Source organism: Entelurus aequoreus, linkage group LG25 (assembly GCF_033978785.1).
Source record: "Entelurus aequoreus isolate RoL-2023_Sb linkage group LG25, RoL_Eaeq_v1.1, whole genome shotgun sequence".
Taxonomy (NCBI): domain Eukaryota; kingdom Metazoa; phylum Chordata; class Actinopteri; order Syngnathiformes; family Syngnathidae; genus Entelurus; species Entelurus aequoreus.
In genome coordinates this window covers 23,881,006-23,888,899 of record NC_084755.1, presented here as the reverse complement: position 1 = coordinate 23,888,899, position 7,894 = coordinate 23,881,006, and the positions used below count along the sequence as shown (strand labels likewise).

Below are 7,894 nucleotides of genomic sequence, written 5' to 3'. Positions count from 1 at the left end.
AACTCTCCTATGCAAGGCGAAAACCGTTTATCAACAACACCCAGAAACGCTGTCGGCTTAGCTGGGCCTGAGCTCATCTAAGATGGACTGATACAAAGTGGAAAAGTGTTCTGTGGTCTAACGAGTCCACATTTCAAATGGTTTTTGGAAACTGTGGACGTTGTGTCCTCCGGACCAAAGAGGAAAAGAACCATCCGGGTTGTTATAGGCGCAAAGTTGAAAAGCCAGCATCTGTGATGGTATGGGGGTGTATTAGTGCCCAAGACATGGGTAACTTACACATCTGTGAAGGCGCCATTAATGCTGAAAGGTACATACAGGTTTTGGAGCAACATATGTTGCCATCCAAGCAACGTTACCATGGACGCCCCTGCTTATTTCAGCAAGACAATGCCAAGCCACGTGTTACATCAACGTGGCTTCATAGTAAAAGAGTGCGGGGTACTAGACTGGCCTGCCTGTAGTCCAGACCTGTCTCCCATTGAAAATGTGTGGCGCATTATGAAGCCTAAAATACCACAACGGAGACCCCCGGACTGTTGAACAACTTAAGCTGTACATCAAGCAAGAATGGGAAAGAATTCCACCTGAGAAGCTTCAAAAATGTGTCTCCTCAGTTCCCAAACGTTTACTGAGTGTTGTTAAAAGGAAAGGCCATGTAACACAGCGGTGAACATGCCCTTTCCCAACTACTTTGGCACATGTTGCAGCCATGAAATTCTAAGTTAACTATTATTTGCAAAAAAAAAAAAAGTTTATGAGTTTGAACATCAAATATCTTGTCTTTGTAGTGCATTCATTTGAATATGGGTTGAAAAGGATTTGCAAATCATTGTATTCCGTTTATATTTACATCTAACACAATTTCCCAACTCATATGGAAACGGGGTTTGTAAATGTTGAGAACGGAATCAACTTGTGGGGTACAAACTGCTGCTACTCGCTGTGGTTACATTCCAAGACCAAGTGATGGACCCATGAAAAACCCTAAAAATGCCCATTTTGACATTGTAAACCAGGGATATTCAACTAAACTGTAACGTATATTAATGCAGTTTAAATTTATTTTCGTTTCACTAAGTTTTAAATTTATTACTTGCAACTTTTACAAAGAGTGCTTTTTTAATAAGAAACAGTGAAATTGATTCCCATCACATTTTATTAAAGTAATGGAAATGTGTGCATAACTGGAACATAAGGGCCCTAAAATAAAGAAGCTGGTCGGATCTCTCGGTGAGGTGGCTTGCTGCGGTCAGTCAAATTGTAGAACTGTCTCCATTTTTGTATTTACAAAAAACATATCGATTATCAACGTTTACTAATCAATTTTATAATTGTCCACGTCCGAATTGCGATGCATTTAAAAATCTATTATTTCCCCCACCTCTATATATCCCATTACGAAAAAAAAAGTGTCAAGGCAAGGCTCTGCCAATGTGTTTGCAGTGGTCAAAGTTCCTCTATACAACGGGAGCACTCTAGTGAGTTTAGGAATTTACAGCAATAATGTTGGTTTCCCAGGTTTTGAACTGAACCTGGGGATCGGCATGGTGTCATTCCTGGGCCGTCAGTTGAAAATAAATTGTAAATTTAGCTTTTACATTAGAAACCTTTACATTAAAATTATGTACAAAGCAAACTATAACCTGCTACCCAAGAATTTACAACGATTATTCTCAACAAAAGAGGAGAAATATAACCTTACAGGAAAATCTAATTTAAAACATTTGTATGCTCGTACAACACTTAAAACCTTTAGCAGATGTATGTGGAATTAAATTATGGAATGGATTAACCAAAGGAATCAAACAAAGCACCAATATTATTCAGTTTAAGAGACTGTTCAAACTACAAATGTTCACAAAGAACACAGAACAAGAATTATGATAAATATCTTGAACCCTTTTTTTTAATTTTTATTTTTATATTGATGCAAAGATAATTGATGTATTGTTTCCTTACTATAGTATAATATTTGTTTATTATTTATTTGTTCACTGTTATGTTACAGAGAACAAGAAAATAGGATTAAATTGCTATGGTATGAAAAGGTGTAGGATTAAATAAACTCAGCTTCTTCTTACTCCTTTTTGGACGTGCTGTAATGAAAAAACTAGAAATATCAATCAATCATCAATCAATGTTTATTTATATAGCCCTAAATCACGAGTGTCTCAAAGGGCTGCACAAGCCACAACGACATCCTCGGTTCAGATCCCATAGTGTTTTGAATTTAGAAAAAATCATAATATGACCCCTTTGATGCGCCTTGTAATCCTGTGCGGTTTTTGTATGAAAAAAGACCTTACAATCCTGTGCGGTTTTTGTATGAAAAAAGACCTTATAATCTGGTGCGTCCTATGGTCAAAAAATACGGTACATTTATTTTTTATTATAAAAGGTTTTCATTCTTTCCATTTTGACGGGGAAAAATGCGGTAAATTTCGGACTATAAGCCGCTACTTTTTTCCTACGCTTTGAACCCTGCATCTTATAAAACGGTGCAGTTAATCTATGGATTTTTCTTCGCTGATGACCATAGTAAAGAAAAAACAAGCAAAAAAAAAATGTTTGCTTGACGATGTAATGACCTACAAATTTTTGTCAATAAACAATATTATTGCTATTATATTTTGGCAATAATAATGGGTAATGGGAAAAAAACAGTGCCACGATGAAATTCTGGTGCCGAGCTGCCAGTTTTTTTTTACTGTAAAAACTGTGGTACAGTTTTGATCTTTACAGTAATACATCACAAAATCTACAGTTGATCTTAGGGTAAAAAGAAAAGCAGCTCAGATGCCAGAATACTACCGTAAAAAAAGCATTTTTCTATTTACATAAAAAAACAGTACATTTCACAGTAAAATCCTGGCAACTGAGCTGCCAGTTTTTTACTGTAAAAATTGTGGTACAGTTTTGATCTTTACAGTAATTACCGTAACATCTACAGTTGCTTTACGGAAAGAAAAAAAAGGCAGCTCAGATGCCAGAATTTTACTGTCAAAAAGCATTTTTCCATTTGCATAAAAAAACAGTACATTTCACAGTAAAATCCTGGGAAATTAGGTGCCCGTTTTTTACCAAGACAAAACAGCGGCACTGTTTTTCCATTTACAGTAATATGCTGTAAAAACCACTGTAGGTTTTACAGTAACATTTTTGCAACTGTGCTCCCAGTTTCTTTTTAATTGTACGTAAAAACAAGTGCATAGCAACCTGTGCAATAATATCATTCACTGTGTGAAGCGGCCGTCTGAGTTCAAACAGAACGGCGATGTGGCCCCCAAAGAAAGCACCACAGTACAGATGTGAATTGTACGAATGTAGTCTTCAACGTACGTACAAATATGTGATGAATTACATTGTATTGTATGCATGTTTGAAATAAACTGAAACTGAACTGAACTAAATTTGTGGAGTGGAGTTACATTACAACTTTCTATTTAGGTTGCCATGAAAATGATTTTCAATTCAAAGCAGAGCTAAGAAATCTGTGACTATGTAATCTGACGTGCTTTGAATTATGTCTGCTTAATGTCTCATCTAATGACATCATTATGTAAAATTGCCAGCATTCATTTGCCTGGTAAAGACACAAGTTGTTCCTCGGCAGAATTCCCAACCGCACACCAAGCAAGCACTTCATTGGCGGTTCTGCCTCCCACAGCAGAGAAGGGACACAAAATGTTGGCTGGAAAAATAGGAGACAAAGTAGCTTGTTTCAAACAGACGTCCCCGTTATGGACATAGAAAATCCTTGTCTAACAACTGTTTTATAAGACTGTTATGCATTTCTGCTGCTATCTCCAAAATCAGAAAATGATTAAAAATAAATCCCTCTTTCCCAAAATAATGGGAAAAAACTGTCTTTTATGAGCATTGTGGAGGGACCATATATGCACATGTATGCAGCCCTTAGTTATCGCGGTCGATTGGTACTGAACATATCCGTGGTAAACGAATGTTTGTAAAGTCAGACTATTATTGACAACTCAAATATTTTCATAGAACCTTAAAAAAAATGGTAATAACCTCAAATTATTTTATTAAACATTAGAGCCCACGAAACATGAAATAACATTCATTCCGTCAGTCTACCCCAGGGCAGCTGTGGCTATGAAAGTAGCTTACCACCACCAGGTGTGAATGAATGATGGGTTTTTAACATGTAAAGCGACTTTGGGTACTTAGAAAAGCGCTATATAAATCTCAGGTATTATTATTAGGTATTATCTAGTCACCTTTACCATCGTTTCACCCAATAAAGTAGTCTTGATTGTGTTCTACTGTAGATTACAGTACTCACTGGTAGCCTGGAGGATCCTCCAAGCCAGTGTTTTTCAACCACTGTGCCGCGGCACACTTGTGTGCCGTGAGATACAGCCTGGTGTGCCGTGGCAGATTATCTAATTTCACCTATTTGGGTTATAAATATTTTTTGCAAACCAGTAATTATTGTCTGCAAATGGTGTGTTGTTGTTGAGTGTCGGGGCTGTCTAGAGCTCGGCAGAGTAACCATGTAATACTATTCCATATCAGTAGGTGGCAGCCAGTAGCTAATTGCTTTGTAGATGTGGGAAACAGTGGAGTGCAGGTAAAAAATGTGTCTAATGCTTAAACCAAAAATAAACAAAAGGTGAGTGTCCCTAACAAAAGGTATTGAAGCTTAGGGAAGGCTATGCAGAACAAAACTAAAACTGAACTGGCTACAAAGTAAACAAAAACAGAATGCTGGACGACAGCAAAGACTTACTGTGGAGCAAAGACGGCGTCCACAAAGTACATCCAAACATGACATTACAATCAACAATGTCCCCACAAAGAAGGATAAAAACAACTGAAATATTCTCCATTGCTAAAACTAAGTAGATGCGGGAAATATCGCTCAAAGGAAGACATGAAACTGCTACAGGAAAATACCAAAAAAAGAGAAAAAGCCACCAAAATAGGAGCGCAAGACAAGAACTAAAACACTACACTCAGGAAAACAGCAAAAAACTCAAAATAAGTCATGGCGTGATGTGATAGGTGGTGACAGTACACCTACTTTGAGACAAGAGCTAAATTGATGCATGGTTTGGTTATGGTTTAAATTCATATCTAACAATTGCGACAACGACTTTTTACTGTCAACTGAGTTTCGTTTTTGAATGGTTTCTGCTGGTGGTGTGCCTCCGCATTTTTTTCACAGCAAAAAATGTGCCTTGGCTCAAAAAAGGTTGAAAAACACTGCTCCAAGCGTCTTTGCTGTGGCCCTTACCCGGCCATCCGTTAAAACATATCCAATTGCATTTACAATCCGCAAAGTATGTGAAAATAACAGACATTGTACAGTAAGCAATGATTTTATTATGTTCGTAGTTTGTGTTTCTTGTTTACCACTTAGCAATTGGTTGTATTCAGACACATGACTTCTTCCCGGAAGTGAAAACCAGTGGTGGTCAACCAAGCCAAGATGTCTCGACAGCAAGCAGCACGTGAACTACCATGAATTGATTAATGCGGACCCCGACTTAAACAAGTTGAAAAACTTATTCGAGTGTTACCATTTAGTGGTCAATTGTACGGAACACGTACTGTACTGTGCAATCTACTAATAAAAGTTTCAATCAATCAATCAAAACTATCCAAGTAAAAAACAGCTTCCTCCAAAAAGCAGATACGAGCAAAAACTCTAACTATGCAATGGAATAGATCCCTATACTTTATCAAAAAAAGATTTGTCCAGTAGTATAGTACGCAGACATATCGAACTATTACGCTACGGACGCCGTTCTAGAAAACAACAGAAAAGCATGGAGATCTACAAGTTCTTTGTGTGTGGCTGGTTCAAGGAAATTGGTATCAAGACTCTCCCAGATAAATCATCCATTGTTTTTGCTCGGGGAAGGTTGCATTTCATGATTTAACTTTGCGTTTAAATAAGCCATGTTTGTTGCTGTTGTTGTACGCGCCGTTTATGAGTAGCATGTTTTTCTCTTGTCTTTATCAAAATATAAGTATGGATGTCAACACTGTATGTGCTAAAACCTTCATTTATGATTGTTTTCTTTGTTAAAAACTTAACTATTTTAGGATTTACTCACATTTGCTTTATTTTATTTAGACTGGCCGAGTTGGAGCTTTTCGAAACACTTGTAGCAAACGTGTTTAAGAAATACAAATAATACTAAGATAACACTTAAATGAGAAAAAATAAACGTTAAAAGTATGTCAAACAAACCCTCAATGAAATGATCACTGCAAACTTGTGCATTTTTCCACTCCGCTCCCTTGGACTGAAGTGTGAGCTGTATGCTTTTCTCGTTGTTTGCTAAAATCTTGCACTCTTCCGCCCTTTTTGATTCCCTCTCAAGGAACTCTGAAGAAACGTTTAACCTTTTCACGATTTGAACGATTCGTACAGCCGAAAAGCGCAGAGTACCCATTGAAAACAGAGCTACACTATATTGCCAAAAGTATTTGGCCACCCGCCTCGACTCACACATGAACTTGAAGCGCCATCCCATTCCTAACCCATAGGGTTCAATATGATGTCGGTCCACCTTTTGTAGCTATTACAGCTTCAACTCTTCTTGGAAGGCTGTCCACAAGGTTGCGGAGTGTGTTTATAGGAATTTTTGACCATTCTTCCAAAAGCGCATTGGTGAGGTCACACACTGATGTTGGTCGAGAAGGCCTGGCTCTCAGTCTCCATTCTAATTCATCCCAAAGGTGTTCTATCGGGTTCAGGTCAGGACTCTGTGCAGGCCAGTCAAGTTCATCCACACCAGACTATGTCATCCATGTCTTTATGGACCTTGCTTTCCATGTTGGAAGAGGAAGGCGCCCGCTCAAAACTGTTCCCACAAAGTTGGGAGCGTGGAATTGTCCAAAATGTTTTGGTATCCTGGAGCATTCAAAGTTCCTTTCACTGGAACTAAGGGGCCAAGCCCAAGTCCTGAAAAACAACCCCACACCATAATTCCTCCTCCACTAGATTTCACTCAGCACAATGCAGTCCGAAATGTACCGTTGTCCTGGCAAACTCCAAACCCAGACTCGTCCATCAGATTGCCAGATGTAAAAGCGTGATTCATCACTCCAGAGAAGGCGTCTCAGCTGCTCTAGAGTCCAGTGGCAATGTGCTTTACACCACTGCATCCGACACTTTGCATTGGACTTGGTGATGTATGGCTTAGATGCAGCTGCTCGGCCATTGAAACCCATTTCATGACGCTCTCTGCGTACTGTACGTGGGCTTCATGGAATTGGGAGGTCCCATGAAGTTTGGAGCTCTGTAGCAACTGACTGTGCAGAAAGTGGGCGACCTCATTGCACTATGCGCTTCAGCATCCGCTGACCCCTCTGTCAGTTTACGTAGCCTACCACTTTGTGGCTGAGTTGCTGTTGTTCCCAAACTCTTCCATTTTCCTATACCTGTAATAAAGCCGACAGTTGACTTTGGAATATTTTTTATTTTTTAATATTTAGGAGCGAGGAAATTTCACGACTGGATTTGTTGCACAGGTGGCATCCTATGACAGTTCCACGCTGGAAATCACTGAGAGCGGCCAATTCTTTCAAAAATGTTTGTAGAAACAGTCTCCATGCCTAAGTGCTTGATTTTATACACCTGTGGCCGGGCCAAGCGATTAGGACACCTGATTGTGATCATTTGGATGGGTGGCCAAATACTTTTGGCAATATAGTGTAGCTTGACCACCACGCATATTTAATGAGTGAGATGTAAGCAGGGCGTGACATCAGTAAAATCCAAGCACTACTGCTACACAATACTTTTTTTTACTAAAGCTGAATCTGTTAGAGTACACCGCTTCTAAAAGGTATATATTCAGGATCAAAAGGATAAGGTTCTGGATCATCATTTGTCCCACAGTAATGGTGGTTG

General features: G+C 38.8%; 1 long non-coding RNA gene across 3 annotated transcripts in view; it reads right to left on the bottom strand.

Moving 5' to 3' along the window:
- Positions 1–7,894, bottom strand: part of LOC133643008 (uncharacterized) — a 66,408-nt gene that overhangs the window by 20,354 nt on the left and 38,160 nt on the right. For 2 of the 3 annotated variants that reach the window (XR_009824632.1, XR_009824633.1), the window contains one exon: positions 3,049–3,694. The exons of the other annotated variant lie outside the window; for it this stretch is intronic. This is a non-coding gene — a long non-coding RNA (uncharacterized LOC133643008). Of the gene's footprint in view, positions 1–3,048; positions 3,695–7,894 lie in introns of those variants that run through there. 3 annotated transcript variants of the gene reach the window in all.